The following is a 17,935-nucleotide window of genomic DNA, read 5'->3' as shown; positions in this document are numbered from 1 at the left end:
ACTTCAACATGTCCAAGAGTGAGGGTAAAAGAGTCTCACTCTTGGCAGGAGAAAAAAATTAAACCCCAGAAATCCAGCAAAGCTGCTGGGGGACTCACTAGGTAGGGAAATTCAGCCTAAACAGAGAATTCTCCCTAACACTCGCCCCCCCCAGACTAAGGGACAGGAGGATTTAATCCACTCCTGGATGAACCTCATACCTCTAGTCGATGATATACATCCTAGAGAGTCCATCAGCATTTTGATGGTGACACCTTGACCTATGTTCAATGGAGAACTCAAAGGTTTTCTTTTGCAAGCTAACGGACCTACAGACCCTTTGAGGAACATCAGTCTTTTTGTTATAGGGGATCTGGTTGACCAGTCCCTCAGAAGTTGGTACAACTTCTGAACCTATGTTAGGCTTTTTCAAGGGGTCCTTATAAAGGATTCCCTGAGATCTAGAGGGGCCTCCAAGGTTCCTCACCACCTCTCTTGTGGGAGCAGGTTGGGTCTTAGGCCTCTTGGTTGGAGGGGTTGGGGTTAGGCAATGTACCTGCTTCCCCTTCCTCTTAGATCTACCCTTACCTATTTTAGGAGTTTCCCCCCTAATATTAGGATTTGAGTTGGGGTCTTCAGTAGAAGGTCCAACAGTCTGAAGGTTTTTGGCCTTAGACTTTTCTTTTCTGGTTTTCCACCAGCACTGAGAATTACCAGTTCTCTCAGGTCCAGATAGGGGCCTAGTTGGTCTATCCACCTCTTCCTCAGAAGCAGGGGGAGTCAGAGACTCTGAGACTAGGGGAACAATGATGGAGCTTGGTTGGGGCGCCCATGTTCCTAGCATACTATCCTGAAATGTGCCTGGGTTAGAGGTCAACTTACTAACACCAGGGCTTGTAGTGGGGTTCTCAGTAGAGGGTCCCACAGGCTTAGAAGGGTCCTTCAAGGTAGCCTGTCTAGCCAATTTGGTTAAGTTCTGCTTCTCCATACTGGGAGGCCTGGGGGTATGTGACACTACTCCTAGAGTTCTTAGGTCATTCCCTAACAGGACCTTCCCAGGTACCTCAGTCTGAACACTGACAGGGATCCTCACTGTCATGTTGTTACACTGAATGAGGGCTGGTAGGATAGGAACCATTTGGACAGGGCCTCCAGACATCTTAGTGGGACCTTTGGGTGCTTTGGCCACATCCTCAGGTTGAAAGAAGCTTTCATCCACTACTGTTCTGCTGGCCCCAGTGTCTCTCCTGGCAGGAGTATCCTGGCCATTGACAAGAACACTGTCCACATAATACACCTTAGAGTTAACAGGTAGGGAGTTATACACAACCCTATTCTGGGGACTAACCAGACCCATAGGCTCTAAGTTTACAGTTGCTTGAAGACCCAAGGGTTCTTCAGCAAAGAGTTCAAAGTGGGCACTAGCCATCTGTACTTCATCCTCAGGAGTGAAGGCTAAGGAGACTGTGCTGATCCCTGCAGGTTTACCCTTGCACTTGGGATCTCCTTTGATATGGTCAGTACCCTGACAGACATAGCATTGTCCAAATGCTCTCTGGAAGGGTGGCTTGTTCTGACCTCCTTCTGGCTTGTGGCCAGAAGGTACAGTAGCCTGACTAGGTTTCCCATGTGGCTTACCCTGGTTATTTTGTGGTTTGGGGCCCTCTTTGGGATAGGAATTATTAGAATTCTCTTTGGAGTCCTTTTTGGGCTGTTTCTCCCCATCCTTCTTCTGAGTGACCCCAGAATCCTTGTGAGTGGCCCTGTTGGCAACCCACAAGTCAGCAGCCTTAGCTAGTTTCCGGGAATCTAATTCCCTGGAATCAGCCAAGTGTTGTCTGAGCTCAGGAGAGCAGGCATCATAAATAGTCTCCAACATAAACAAATTCTTCATACCTTCATAAGTGTTCACCTTGTAACCCTTAATCCATCCCTCTAAGTTTTTCAAACATTCACTCACCCAGGTAGCCCAAGGGGTACCATCATGCTTTTTGAGGCTCCTAAACCTCTTAAGATACTGGGAAGGGGTCTTCCCAAACCTAGCTATCAAAGCTAGTTTCACACATTCATAGTCCTTCCTATCCTCCTCCCCCATCTCCATTACCACATCAGTTGCAACAGGGGGAAGCCTAGAGAACAACCAGGTGAGTAAGTCATTTCCTGTGATGTTCTGGAGCCCATGATTATATTCAAACAGAGACAACCAATCCAACACATCCAACTTAGGCTCATACATACCAACCAATTCTTTAGGCATCCGGGGTCTTTTAGGACTGGAACTTCTAGAGGAGCCAGAGAGAGAAACATTCTCAACAGATAATTTCTTCATTTCTAAGTCATACTTGAGCTCCATTTCCCTTAGCCTTAGTTCTTTGTCAGTTTGAGCATTAAGTTTCTTATACTCCAATTCTAGCTTCATTTTCTCCAGTTCAAAGTACTGAGGACTAAATGTGGGACCTGGTAAAGGTCCAGTAGGTACAGCAGGTAGAGCAGGCAGAGGCCTAGGGGGGACAGTTACAACAGCCTCACCCTCCTCTTCTGACTCTTCCTCAGAAACATCAACATTTTGCTCCATGTTAACTTCAACACTGTCATCTACAGTCGCTGGAGTGGTAGGTTCCTCTGAACCATCACCCAGACTTTGGTTAGCTAACAATCTTTCAATCAGCTCCATTTTCTTGCCCTTAGTCAGGAGATCCTTATGTTTACAGAGCACTCTTAAACAATCAGCAGTTTTGGCTGCAAGGGACTCTTGACTATAGCTTTCTATAACTGACATGTTAGAGGTTTTACTTTTTCAGTGCTAAGCTTTGTGGTTAGTTGCACTAAGGTATCTAAAGCACAATAAAATGTATACTCAATACAAATCCCACCGCTGTACACCAGTGTTAGGCAGAAACCTGTGCAGTTCCCTTGGGGAACACTGCAAAAGATTTAAGACTACAGGTAGAGCAGTAAACCCCTTTGGTAGCAGTCTGTACCACCCAGATTTACCTGGTAGCTGTGGCTGAGCAGTCAGACCTCTCTCAAGAAGAGTTAGGCAGTATGTAAAGTATACACAATATGTACCAAAACACAATAGCACAAGCAAACACTGACCAGAGCTTGGTTTCAAAAGTATATAGTTATTTATTTAAAATACACATAAGTTAAAAACACTCTAGCAAAAATATAGTAAAAGTACTTCAACACAGTTATAATGAAAGTAGATTCAATCCTTTCTCCTATCTAGACAACTCTAGGTAAAACACCACTTAATTAAAACAGAGGTGAGTGCTTAACGTTAGATGACACTCTAGTAGTTTCCAAGAAAGGGAGAGAAAAAGTAGAAATGGGTTAGACACACCACTCTAAGGTCCAGAGCACTTGCAATAGGCTTACAGAAGAATAAAGTCACAGGTGAGCAAAAGTCACTAGGCAGGGCCCACTCTTAGAGTAGCCGGAGCGAAAATGTGCCCAAGATCACACTGTTAGTTAGAGATTCAAAGTCTTGCAAAGAGTCAAAAAGAGGTTAGAGTGGCTCAGAAAGTTTAGCCAAAGTGTCCCAGGCACTCCCAGGTTCGAAAGCCGGGGACTAAATCTACCCCGTACAGTCGGTAGCAAGGGAAGCCAGGCAGAACACAGTACCTTAAGCGGAAAGGATCCTCCAGCGGTGGCAGTTGTTCCAGGCAGTGGCAGCAGGGCTCGACGTCGGTCAGGGGAGAAGAAGTTCTCGCTGAAGAGCAGAAGAAGAGGGTCGTTGCACTGCCCGGGAAGAAACCAGCCGCGGAGTCCTCCGGTTAAAGGGTTGGTGCCGACTTTCGCGGTATGGGGGTAAAGTGTGGTATTCCGGTTGCCGGGGTGCTTGGCACAGGCAAGGCGGCCACGAGATACCTCAAAGAACGGAAAGAAGGCGAAAACTGGTTGTCCCCACCAGTCAAGGGAAGGAGCCACTCCGTTAAGAGTTCTCCTCGGTCGTCGGGAAAAAGTGGTGAGACGGTTCAGCAGGGCTCCACCGGGTGGTGTCGTCGAAGCAGGTCGGCTCAGCTCTTCCCTCGTCGGATTCTTGGTCCTGTGGCGACTTCTGAAGTCCCAGTCCCCAAAGCCCTGCTTTTATGCAACAAGCCCCCATTCACCCAGCCTAGCTGTCACTCAAACATGCTAAGTGGTGAGCCGGGCGGCTCACCACTTGGGCCAATCAGGACGGAGTGCGACTTGAGTTACCAAGGTAACTCAGTCCAGGGTGCCTAAATCCCCCTCCACCCCTCCTAAGTACCCCAGACAGAGTGGCACCACTTTGGAGGGCTTCTGTGGAGAAGCCCGCCAAAAGTGGAACAAAGGGCTCCACTTTGGGTCAGAGTTACAGAGGCGAACACCAACGCCATTTTAGAATCAAGTTTTGGCAAAAAGTCCCAACCGGAGTTATAAAAATAAATATATAAACCGGTGGTATGTTTAAGGCTACCGTAAATAAATAATTAAATGTGTTAGCCTAAAACAATGGGAAATCCCATAGGGAAATATTCGCGGTCGAATATAAAAAGTAGTTTCCACTGCCACCAGCCAAAACTCGATCAGGGGGGACGGAGACGTGCCCCCTCGACTAACAGACCCTGGGGCAATCGAATTGCCCCAGCCAGTACGTCCACAATATGATGGTTTGTACTGGTTCTGTTCAGGATTCAAGACTAGCAAAGTCTTTGGTGACTTTACATGCCCTGGGAGACAGTAGTCAGTCCCAGGGTATGGAGTCTATGTTGGGGAGTCCCTAGGACACCCCTGGGTCACGGCACAGAGGGTGCTGTGTGACCCACATCACAAAAATACATGAGGCCCTATGGAGTAAAAGACCCCATAGCCCATTCAACACAAGGTTTAACCAAGAAAACACACTTCAACATGTCCAAGAGTGAGGGTAAAAGAGTCTCACTCTTGGCAGGAGAAAAAAATTAAACCCCAGAAATCCAGCAAAGCTGCTGGGGGACTCACTAGGTAGGGAAATTCAGCCTAAACAGAGAATTCTCCCTAACAAGTACACCAGTGAAGATTCTGTGCCGCAATCTGCGCAAACTGACCCCGTGCTCATTGCGCCCCTTCTTCACCCCATAGAGGACAATCTCTCGTATTTTGTCTCTGCATCAAAACTTGCGGCAGCCTGTGAAAATATGATGTCATAGGCAGTTAACAGATTGGCACCTCTCAAGCAAAGGCTGGTAACGGCTCAGATGTCTAAACCATGGTACTCTGTGGAGATCCATAAACTAAAAGCTGTGAAACAAAGCGTTTAAAAGATGGCAAAAATCTCCCACTCTAGAAAATAAGGATAGCTACATAGTTGCAGTTAAAATAGCTATTTGTGTAGCAAAGAAGCGGTTCTATGAGAAAAGGATTAAAAGGGGCCTCCTCTAACTCTTGGAGCTGTTTAGGATCCTAAGAGAATTAAAGGATCCATGCCTACCTTCCTCTTCACTCAAGAAAGACGCACAGTGGTCTCTGAACATACAAAACACCATGCGCCTGAAGGTCGAAAATACTAAAACCGATATTGCAGCTAATCTGACTTCCATACTGGAATATACTCCCGCATGTAGATCTGAAAAACAAACTGTGCATCCACCTCGATTTGATTTTTCTGAAGTGACTGATGCTGTAGTAGTAGAAACACTAGAAAAATAGAAGCCGACCAATTGCAAGGATGACATCTGCCCTGCGGCGACTGTCAAATCCTGTGCTAGTCTCCTTCCCCATGATCACTAAATGTTTTCATCTATCCTTCAAACAAAGCTATGCTCCCATGTCCATTAAACAGGCTTAGATTGCCCCTTTGCTAAAAATAAACCTCCCTGGATCCAACGGTGGATAGCAAATATCACCCCATAACCAACACGCCCATTCTTCTGAAAATCCTGGATAAAATTGCTCACCAACAAATCCAAGATTTTTTGGCCCGCTGTAACATCTTAGGCCCAAAACAGTCAGGGTTCAGAAGCCATCATAGCACGGAATCCACCTTGTTGGACCTGAAAACAACTATCTTGCAACATCTTGCTAAAGGTCACACCACCCTTCTGATGCTTCTGTACCTAACAGCAGCATTTGATCTGGTTGATCATGCTACACTAGTAACCAGACTGCAAGAATCCACCTCTTTTTCCTATGAAGCCTCGAGCTGTGTTCTGCATTTCCTGTCTGATCGAACAGCCAAGGTGTACAGTGACAAGGCAACTGCAGAAGGCTTTGTGCTTACCTGTGGTGTCCCACAGGGATCATGCATGTCACCTATGCCTTTTAAAAAAATATATATATATTTTACTTGATTCAATTGACAGAGATTTTTACAAGAAAATGTTCACAAAATCCTCTTCCGATTAGTAAAACCCTCCTTTTACCGAAAGTATCGTCATCTCCAGAAGAATCACCAACTTTCAAACGAATTAACGAGTCCCGGTCAGGGAAGGAATAAGTGGAGCGGAAGAAAGGGGAGGAGGCCGTAACGATCCTCTTGGTCGCGGCTTGAATAGTGAAGTGCAGGATGGAGCAAGGAGAGGAAGGAAGGCAAGAGGGGAGATAGTAACGACATATGCCTGGATCCTACTAGATGTCCACACACTCGTTAAGCGATGTCAAAAGGATTCTTCCGTTTCAGTTTTTGTCCTGAAGCTTGTGAGACCGCTATTGTGTACAAGGTGTTATCTCCCTCGATTAGGCGGCGCCACCAGTCATCTTCATCACATATCCTCAAGTCTGTGAATATGTGGCCGATGTAAGTCGTTCTTAGCACAGTCAGTACCGTGCATGACAACAGGAGGTGTCTAATTGTCTCTTGTTGTTCTTTACTTCTGCAAAAATGACAGGAATTATCAGTTGTTAGCTTTCTTATGGCTCTGATCTCGTTGGTCATTAGTAAATTCCGTCAAATTCGTAGGAAAGTATTTCTCAGAGACTTATTAGGGAATTTTGCCATGTACATTGGTAGTTCATTTAGTCCCCTTGTTGTCGGTGGCAGATGAGTAGTTTGCTTCTTGTATTTAAGGAGATTGTCTGGATCCAGTCCCATTCACTCAGTTTTTGTTTAGATTTTGTTAGGGTTTTGAATGAGTTCCTCCTCTGAGCTAACTATTTCTTTCAAAGATTTCTAGTTTCTTTGAAACCAGTTTGTCAATAAATTACTTTTTTCCCCCTTGATTTCAGTGTGAATGATAGTCATCACATGTATTCGGTTACTGGTAATTATTTTCCTGTAGAGCATCATTGTGTTGCTAACAACCATGGATTGTAGTGTCAATCTGGAAAAGTGAATACCCTTCATTTGAATGACAGACGTATCTTGATGGCCGAAGGCCAACCGTCTTATGCACAGAATTATAGAAATACAGACTGCTATGCTTGACGAACAAGCGGCCATTTTAAACGTAGCAAGAATCGCCATTTTGCTTGTTAACCATTGCTCATTGCTTTCTGTCTAAAACTGCTTTGCAGCTTGCAATTCTTGCGAATTCTGCTTACTCTGCTCAACTGTTAACATTGTTGTCTGAATATGAAAGGGCAAGGTCGCGGGACTGAGGAGTTCGTTGAAACTCCTCATGAGTAGCCCAGAAAGGAATGCCCACGCTCCCTCTCTGTAGCCTTGAGGGAGAGCTGCAGGGCATTTAATCATTTCACAGCTGCCAGCCAGTCTCGTACTGTGGTAGAATATGTTAGAATAAAGCAGCTAAAAGCTTGAATTATGCTCTTCTTACGGCCCCCCTCACAAAACCCCTTTAGAGCGTGTCGGCTCCCAGGACACGAATAGCACCTCATAGATAGGAAAGCTTGGAATGTGGCTCTTCCCCCGTGTGCAGCTTGCTTCCAAGAACAGAAGCACCGTGTTCTGTTCAACAACTAGAAGATGCCTCCGCAGTTTCTAAATTGCACATTGTTACTAGAATAGACATCGAAAGTGTCATAATTGTCATACTCGTCGGAAATGTCCATCATCATCCCGAGTTCAAAGAAACTTAATAAAAGGGGGGTGTTAAACATGACATAGCTGATTGTATGATATGCATTTTGTATATATGTAACTGATGTACGTAATTCGCTCTCTTGCGTCCCTCGAGGTCTAGAAAACTCACGTCGCGGGGCGTGAGACCACAGTTGGCCAATTGGGACTATTTTGCTTGCAATAAACCGTAGCATTGGGAATTTGAACCTTGTGTCTGGCGCATCCTTTCGTGTATGGTTATTGCCTTGTTTCCATATCGCGAGGGACCCCTAGGGAACCCTTTCAGTAGTGACTGGAGGCACAATTCATGGCATATTGATGATGCTGGTGTTGACGCCAGCAGGTTCAACGTTATTCTCCAAAAGAGACCTTCTAGGCGTTGCCAACAAGATGCTGGCAGCGTCGGCAATGCATCTGCACCCTAGATTAGAGAGGGTACCACCTTTCCTTTGTAAAATTGTACAAGTGGTATTGTTGTGAAACAGCAGTACTTTCTGTCTATGGCTCTTGCCTGTAGTGCTATTCTCTTTGTTCTTTCCATCAAATAGTTTTGCATGGGGCTTTTTTGTTTGTAGTTGCTTAGAATCACCCCCAGGTATTTAGATTATTTGACCTGATCAATCTTGTATCCTTCCAAGGTCCAACAAAAGGTCTCCTGTCATTTTGTTTGTGTTTCCATAATCATAACCTTTGTTTTTGCCTTTTTAATTTGAGGTTGCTTTTCTTAATGTAGACTACCAGTTCGTTTAATTACAGCTGCAGGCCAATTGGGGTGTAATCCAGCAGAATTAGGTAATCTGCATAGAGGAGTCTCGAAATCGCTGTCTTGCCTACAGTTGGAGGAAACGATCGGACTTTCAGTCTGAGTCTTTGATATCCCACAGATAAGAGTTGAACAGAGTAGGTGCAAGGGGGCACCCCTGTTTGACTCCTCTGGCTGTTGGAATTTGGTCTGACAGCATGCCCCCTCTATTTAAACGGACCCTTACTGATGTGTCTTGATGAAGGGCTCTAATTGGCCCCAATATAATTTCCAGGCAATTCCATGCTGTTAGTTTCTCCCACAGTATTTCCCGGTTGACCTGGTCGAAAGCCTGGACCAGGTCAACAAATGCGAGGTAAATTTTAGGACTGCCTTCATGTATCTTGCCCTTTAGAGTACTCAGTAAGAGGATGTTTGGCGATGTTCCTGCATCTTTAACAAATCCAGATTGTATAGGATCTTCGAGTCTGGTGGTTCTTGCCCAGTTTAGAAAGTTGTCAAGTAAAAGTGACCCAAAGACTTTCCCGATGACGCCTAATAGTGCTATCGGGCGGTAGTTTTTGGCTTGGTCTCTTGGGCCGCTTTTGTAAATAGGCACGATTGTTGCTGTTGTCCATGAAGTGGGTATTGCTCTTGCATCCATGCAGTTAGTTATTACTTCATGTCTGAACGCTGCCCATTCTAGTGGATGTTCCTTGAGATCCGCGTTTGTGATGCCATCAGGGCCCGGAGCCTAGAGGTATTCAGGTGCAATATTTTCTTTTTGATATGTTCCATATCCCAGTTTGGAGTCCATGGGTTGTTTAAGTTAATCTGGTTAACAAAGATCTCGTCTCCGGGTTTCTGAAATAGAAAAGTTAAGTAATCAGTCCATACTCTTTCTCCCACATTGTTATTTATGGGATTGTTCTGATTTCGAGATGTGCTTTTGATTAGGGTCCAAAATTCTCTGGATTTTCTGCTACACACTATCCTTAGCATTGCAGCAGCATCAGCCTGATATAAAATTGCTCTTGCTATCTTATAGGTCTTTGTTGCTGCTTTTGCCTGTTCCATGAGCACACAGGAGTTAAACTTTTTCGCTTGCCGTTTTATCTTTCTTAGTTTTTTCCTAGAGTTTGTTGAATTCGTGTTGGTGAGTTTTTAAATCACAGTTGGTCCAGTCTTTTTTTTTGGTTTTGTATATTGTTAGAAGTGGTTGGTAATCAATGGCACATTTCGTGCCTGGGTCTTGAGTTTTTTACAGATGTCGCTGTAAGTACCAGTCAGTTCCACAATTGATTTTGAGTCAATCTGAGTTTGGTGCCCCCTTTGGAGGCCTCCACCTCTGCAGCTATTCTGGACCTGGTCCCCTAAATTGAGGACCACGTTACCTTTAAGCGATTATTGTCGCTGTTATTTGTTCTAATTATCTCAAAGTCAATCACGTTCTCCAACATCTCTCTCGAGACGTAAATGTGATCCAAGTTTGCTCTTTGGTTATTTCTTTCCCAAGTTGGAATTATGAGGGTAGGATTGGATACTGATGTTTGTAGATTTTGTAGGTCCCGAGAGGCCATCAACGACATTCATAGGTGTCCACGGACCATATTCAGCAGGATATTTTTGGGGATTTCCTTGAAATCTTTAGTTTTAGGACAAACAGCATTCAGGTTATGATAAATTTCAGACGGCAGTCTGCATATCCTTCTTCTAAGATGTTTTCTGCTATTTTCAGATAATCCTCCTTTGTAATTACTGCGGGGTTCCAGCATGTGTTCATCAAAATCATGGCATCGCCCTTGTCTTTTTTGTTTTCTGGGTGTTGCTGGATCCAGTTCAAGAGAGACACTTGGAGGTCGATATTCGCTGTCAATGGTTTTATGCATTGAAATTCACTTGCAGATCTAATGGCAGTCAGCAGGCCTGAGAAAGGACATCTTCTCCCACCCCATACTGCCGGTGAGAGATGGGTTTCAAAACCATTCAGGAGTGGCTTTTTAGTGAGCCACGTCTCCTGGAGACATAGGATGTCAAAAGCTCCCAAATTGACATCACTTAGTTCCAGGAGGTGACCAAAGCCTCTTGTATGGGTGTATCCTCTCCTTTGTCGATAGGCCCTTTAAGTGGCTAACTTTTTGTGGCTAGGGCTTTCGAGAACCATGTCCATCTAGAATGGTCGTTTTTTTCACTTTCTCCAGTTTTCCTCGATACCAGCTCCTTGGTTTCTGTGTCTGAATCCTCTCGAGCAAAGGTGATTGTCAACTTCTGGAGAGGGTCTGTCGGGACGCGTCCAATGTCCAGAGGGTCCAAGTATGTGTTCCCATCTTTCCCCACAGGTTCTGCCTCTGGCCTTTGCTCCATCCTCTGTAGACTTCGGTGTGTCTCAGTGTCCAAGAACCCGTCCCCATTTAGTTATTCTTCGTCGTATAGAGGGTTCTTTGGTGCGGTCCGTCGCTGGAGGTCGTTTTGACCTAGGGATGTCCCCGAGTTCCAATCAGTTCTTTAACATTTCTTTCCTATGGTTTTAATTGGAATTCTTTTCTCTGGGCACCACCCCTCCTCCCGTACAACAATCAAGCAAGTCATATCCCATCATTTGGAAACTTTCCTGGTCTGTAATCAGCATGGTTCGAATTATTGGTGATGGAATATGTACGTACATGCAATTCTTTTTGCCACTGGTTCTGAATTCCACAATTTTGATATCTTCCGAGCAGATCTGCCTTAGGTTGGGAATACAGTGGATCAGGGCAATTATGTTTTTTCTGTTCAAGATCAACTTGTCTTGAACATCACCTACACATTCCAGTTTGAAAGTCCTCTCGCTGCCCAGCTTTTTACTGTAGGGAATGTAAGTGTCCTTTTCATTTTCATAGTTTTGACTGCACCCTTCTTTGGAGTTCCAGCCAGTTCTAGTGTTGGATTGGTTTTTCATCCTGTACTCAGGTTCTCAGAGGTTGGATTTGGGTCTTTCTTCGGGCTTGGTTGCCTTTGTGTTCCTTTTCTATGTGGATGGTCTACCCTTGTTGTTTGGAGTGTGAGGAAATGACTTTTTTCAAAAAATTCCTTTTCCTCCACTACTCGTTCTGGTAGGTACTTGCTGTCCATGGCTCTCGAATGAGAATACCTTAATACTTTCTTTCGTCTGTCTTTTAAAGTCCAGTAATGGCTTTCTTGCTTCCCCTCAACGTTTTTCCGTTTTTTTGGAGGTGTTTCCTTGCTCGGCCTCTCTGACGAGTGTGGTAATGGCACGAGTTCTGATTCCGAGTTTTTCTCTGAGTACTCCGACATTTCCATAAGATCAATGCTGGGTTCGGAGTCCTCAATCACAATTTGTTGTTGGTCTAGTGGAGCGTTCTGTCGTGGATTCTCTGGGAGACTCAGCTCTAAGATTGTTACAATCCGCTTTCTGTGGTGAGCTTTTGAGCTCCCTTCATTAACCCTGTTGTTCTTGTTCTTGTTTGGCTCGTGATAATTTTGTGGAGCATCTATTGTTATGACTCTGTTCCCTTCCTTTCTATTTTGCCTCTTTCCATTTGCAAAGAGTGGGTACACCACCGACTCCTTGCCCTGAGAGCAGTTGTGTTTTAAGCGGGGCGGCATAGCAATTGGTTTCCCCTTCGTCCCGCTCTGTGTTTCTTCAAGGGAGCCAGCTTTATGCAGAGGCCGGGCTTGGAATGTCATCTTCGAAAGTCAGGACCACACAGCTGTTTGTTGGTTTTCTTTTTGTTGGTTTCTGTGGATGCTCGGTTAGTGCTTTTGATGGTTTTTGTAGGTTGTCCTCCTAGTTTACACTGACTTTCAGTTTTGTGGGGTTTGGCTATCTGAGGAGCTTGATGGCTCCCTTCCCTTTGTGCTACCCCCTGTAACAGGAAGACTGGGGGGAGTTTTAAGTCCTCGTCAGTCTGGGAGGCAATCAAGACGTTTTTCGGTGGTCCACAGGTTGCTCTTGTTGTTGACTTACTTCTGGTTCCTTTGGTTCGTTTGATCGATTTATATAGTTTACTAAAAGGCGCCAGGGCTATTGTTACAGCCGACATTATAGCAAAAATGTCAGGTTTCTTCAATGGAGTCTCTTTCTCATTGTTAGAAAAGAGAGTCGAAGATCTTCTATTCTGTGGTGGTGATCGCGTGGGAGGGAAATCCATGCGACTTGTTGGGATCTTCTTGCACTTGGTTGGCCTTTCAGCAAATTCCCCACTTGTTCGTAACTCTTTTTCTGGTGGAATCCTTAATTCGTGTTCCACGATGGAAGCCTCATGTGGTACATCCAGCACGTTATTCCCGTTTTGTGATGGGATAGTTTCAGGGAAGGTAGGTGAAATGACTTCACAAAAAGTGGGAGGCGGAATTGACTCTTGATGTATTCCCTTATTTTTTACCATACTTGCTCCATTAAGAATCTGAGGGTTCAGTTGCAGCTCTTTAACTTGACTGTCCTTTTCCAGAGTTGAACACTCTCTAGGCTTATCAGGTGTTAGTGAGCTCAGATTGGCCAGTTTCAAATTGTCCTCCTGGAGAGGTTGGTCCGGGTCTTTAAAGTACCGGATTCCAGTCTTTACCATGGCGAGAGGTGTATTTACTCTCAGGCCCGACCAGGTAAACCTGTGGCACGCTTGGGGACTCCTATGTGTGGATAGAGCTGGTCCTTCCAATAGTTCAGCATCTGAGAGTTCGTCTATCGACGGTTGCTCCAAGGCTGATGATTTTTGAAAAAAGCGAGCCACAGAGTTTGACAGTGTTAATTTCGTAAGTTTTCCTGAGATTATCTTTCGTATTACTCTTTTTTCTGGTTGAGGTTTACAAGTAGTCAGATTTGTTTTTTTTTTAACGTGCATTGATTGCATTTTGATTTCTGCACCTTTGTTTCCTTGAGGCGTGTTTTAATCTGCCTCTTGCCGACGGACTCGGTTCTATTGCCTTTCCCCCTGCGAGATCCGGTGGTAATGCATCGCTTGGGAGACAAACCGTATGGCTGATAGATTGTTCCAGAAGGAGGTCCTTTTGGATCTCTATGTCGTCTTCGACAGAGCTGTTTTGGTCTAGAAATCCCGAAATGTTTGTAGTTTGAGTAATGCGTATTGACTCTGAATTCGTAGGGCTCTTCAAATCCGGCCCCATCATTATTGAGTGTATCTCTATAACAAGTTGTTGGGTGGAGTGAATGTTTGGTATAGGAGCCAGTGTAATTAGAGGGCTGCCTTTGTAGTTTGTGAGGGAGGGGGGGGCCGGGACTTACAAGTCATCTCCAACCACCCCAATTTTGGGATGGTTTTGGCCGGTGTTTTGCAGGGCTTCAATTAAGGGTTCCTCAATTCCATTTGCACAAGAGTCCACGGGGTGAGGTGGGTCTGCAGGGCCCAAAGTGGGCCCACATCGCACCTCGGGGGGCCCTCCGGTTAGAAATTATCCAGTTGTTCTCAGTCTGTCGAGGGCACGGTCCGAACCTGTTGACCGGGCACAGCCTCCATCTCCAGCACGAGCACTGGTATTTGGGAGGGGGCCCTGCGTGTCGGACTTCCATCTTGTTTCAGTTCCGAGCGACTCGCCCCGGCAGAATCTTCAGGAGCTCAGAAGTCATCTCCTCAATTCTGCTCGTCCCATCACGTCTTCATCAGCGGTAACAAATCGGCTGCTCCCGCCTCCCCCAGTACCCCTTCCAGATGGTGAGTGGTTCATTAGTAGATCAAGGATGTTATGATTGATGCCGGCACAAGGTGGTGGTGGGGGGGGGGCAGTTACGGGATTCTCGTTGTTTTCGTTCTCTGGGGAATCTATTACCGGACGTGAGAGGGGTAGTAAGGGATGTATGTTGTTGGATATGCATAAGGTTTGCAGCTTGTTAGAATGTACAAGAACACACAAACCCGTACCTGCCTCCGTTGTTGTTGCGTTGCTCGAGTACGCCGGAGCAGATGCAAATCTCTTTTGGCGATAGGAGTTTTTCAAAAGGCTCCGCAGGTCCATGCCCGTATCCTCACGGGATGCCCGCTGACTCCGGAGGCGTCTTCCCATCTCCTCCATTCTAACTTTTTCGCTCCGCTGCCCGGACGGCTGCGGAATGCTGCAGACTGCTTCCACCTCAGCTTCCAGCTTCGCGGCCGCTCCGCAGCGTGAATGACGTTTTAAAGGCTTTCTCCTCCCACAGGCAGCAGAGAGGCAGCAATGAAGGTAGCAATCAGACTACCAGGCACCAGTACACCAGGGACTGCTGCAGACTGCTTCTACCTCAGCTTCACCTTCACTTCATCTTCACTTTCCGCTGTTTGAAATGCTGGACTCAAAAGGAGTAATTTACGCAAACTATGGAGATGACACCCAGTGTCTTATTCCCCTTAAGGGTAACTATGCAAATGACTCCAGGACTATCAACACCACCTATAGCCATATACACAAATGGATGTTGTTAAATGGGCTAGCACTTAACAATTCAAAAACTGAAATTATGATTGTGGGCACAACACATAGGCTTTGTAATCTAGACCCAGCATAACAATCCTTCAAAGGGGCTGAATGCTTACTTAAATGCCTACCTAGATTCAAGACCTTCGGTGTTTCTTAGATTAGGAGCTCAGCATGAAAGCTCATGTTAGTCATCTAGTCTCATGCGCTTCATAATACCTGAAGCTCTTAGCTCTAATTCGTCCTTTTCTGAACACAAGCAGTTTTGCCACGGTGGCTGGAGCCATTATCGGGTCACGCCTAGATTACTATTTAAACCTATTGCAGGGCTTGGGTCAGGGAGAACTTCATTGTCTCCAGGTGGTCCAAAACAATGCAGTTCGCATGGTTTGTGGATTGCAAATATCTGATCACATATCTATGGCTAGGAAGTCCATGCATTGGCTCCCCATTGGGAAACAAATTATGTTTCGTACCCTCCGTATCGCGCATTCCTGTCTCATTGGGAAGAGTCCTGTTCATCTCTCCTCTCTGCTGGATTGGCTCCCAGTGAGATGCACTTAGGTCTACCAAGTCGGCTAAACTTTCACTTGTACTAGAAGGATGTTTTCCAATGACAGCCTCTTACCTCTGTAATGCATTAGCACCAGATTTGAAGTCCAGCCCCTCATTAGCGTCTTTTAAATGCAAACTCAAGACCTTTCTGTTCGAATGAATTGTTTTTTTCCAACTGACTCTCCCTGAAGATTAGTTCTTGATGACAATTCCACTCTGTGTTACTTGTTGTATGTCCTGTCCTGCGCTTTTATGGCCAAGGGTTATGTTCCAGCGCGTTACAAATAAAAAATAAAAAGAATTTTTAAAAAATAATCCCGCGGGTGACACGCCTATTTTGATATAAACAGGCGGACCTGGAGCAATTAGGGTATTGTAATAAAGATGCAAGTTCAACGCGGGATAAAGGTACGCACTTGTCAGCTGCAAGAGTGGCAGTGTAAAAGGGGAGAGGGTTCTTTTTTATATCTGTGAAATAAAATGCTTAATAAAACAAATCCATAAATACAGGGGCATAGGTAAGTATAATCAAACTTAGTGGTAAAACGAAACACGGAAAATAGGCCTTAAAAGCTTGCTTCCACAGAAAACATGTTTTCGCATTTTGTGTACGGCAAAAGCAGCTGTGGCTGGCGATTTAGTGCACAGTCTGCGATCCCAGGCCAGTGCTGAAAGAAGTATATAGTGGTTGTTATTTTTCGAGGTCACAGATTAGAGCTCAAAGGTTCCGCCAACGAATAATGAATACATGATCATTTCATAATTCAGAATCATCTATGAAATACGATTTTCTAATGAAGCCGAAAAGAACCACAGCGGTTTCAAATTGTCCAGTAGAACATTTTCCCTGGGAAAAGGGTTAGAGTGTCCTCGATATGCAACATTTGTATAGCAGTAGGCCCGTGTTTCAAGGCTCGGGCGGTGACATGGTGGTAAGATATTCCCATGAGAATCAGGATGAGGGGACCAGGGCAGTTGATTAAAGCTCCGCTGGTCGTCTCAAATATTACAATGACTTAATGTTGCAATGTCTGAATTGGGGGTGGATTGTGACGTCACAAGTTGTAATTGAGGGCATTGTGGGAAGGTTTGTGAAACCAATTATTTAATGCAATTTATGCTTTTTTATAAGGGTTCAAATTGCAAAATCCAATCAGCTTTGTGCGGGGAGTTTTTTTCATGTAACACGATCACGAATACTAATTACTTGCATTGCATAAAAGTTCTAACTTTAGGGGCGTTTCTTTGACAGCGCCTTTTAATGCAGTTCTGTTCTGCAATCTGTTTAAATGTGCTGTTCCAGTTGTGACTGGAGCCCTGAATAAAACTGTGTTACTTCTTGTAACGGCGTACACTCCCTTTTGACTACTTTTGGAATATTTTGGTGAGTTTTTCGAGGCAACCCCCGATACATTTTTGGGGTCCCCAGCGAGATATCTCTGCCGTTCGACCAAGGCGTGGGAATTCCAGCTGTGTTTCCTCAGGAGTGCAGGACAGCGTCCGTTGGCCAGTACTAAGAGCTTGAGCCAGAAAAGGTCCACGGATGAGAAAGCATTGAAATATTATATGGAGACATCCTTAAACTCCCAGCACCAGACTGTTGCTACAGAGACTTATACTGGAAGAATCTCCTGAAACGTTTTAGAAAGCATCCAGAGCCTGAGCAGGGCATGAAGAGGTTTCAAATAAATGCTAGATCCTGACAGGGGCATTGAGAGGTTTCATGAAGTGCCTAGAAATTTAAATGACACAGACAACTTGATATGGGCATTGAGAAGTTTTTGAAAATGCTTAAAGTATGAGATGAGGCATAGAAGTCCGAAATATGGCTAGAGCCAGAAATGGTTGATGTGAAGTTTAAATGAAGCGTAGATCCGAAGAGATTTGCTGAGAAGCCTGAAAGTATCTGACCCAGAGAAGGACTAAGAATTGTGAAAGATTGTGAAACCAACCTGAGATTGACAATAGCCAAGAAAAAGAGGTGGAAGAGCAGACTGAGAAAATAACTAATACAAACAGAGCAAGTAGGCACATAACTATATGCGAGAATCTTGGATTTATTAATAAAAAAAAGAACACATTGAGACTAAGTAGCAATGTTGTTAATACCACTGCCACAGGACCCGCACATGCATAAGATTTTCAGTCATGGAAAGTGCCGTTTGGGGCTGTACTGTCCCATCACATGTGTGTTCATGTATGCACTAGGCTACTTGAGATCCTAATGTAGGCAATGAAGCTTTAGTCTGATGTAAAATGCACATTATACTGTGTTACAAATGTACTCTAGC

At 44.9% G+C, this 17,935-nt stretch overlaps 1 protein-coding gene across 2 annotated transcripts in view; it reads right to left on the bottom strand.

Annotated features, from left to right (window-relative positions):
• Positions 1-17,935, bottom strand: part of LOC138569537 (uncharacterized) — a 1,144,950-nt gene that overhangs the window by 1,070,416 nt on the left and 56,599 nt on the right. The gene's annotated exons all lie outside the window — the stretch shown is intronic.

The sequence above is a fragment of the Ambystoma mexicanum genome, chromosome 2q (genome assembly GCF_040938575.1).
Source record: "Ambystoma mexicanum isolate Mex_15411 chromosome 2q, UKY_AmexF1_1, whole genome shotgun sequence".
Classification (NCBI taxonomy): domain Eukaryota; kingdom Metazoa; phylum Chordata; class Amphibia; order Caudata; family Ambystomatidae; genus Ambystoma; species Ambystoma mexicanum.
Note: the sequence above shows the minus strand (reverse complement) of the source record. Positions and strands in the feature narration are given on the sequence as shown.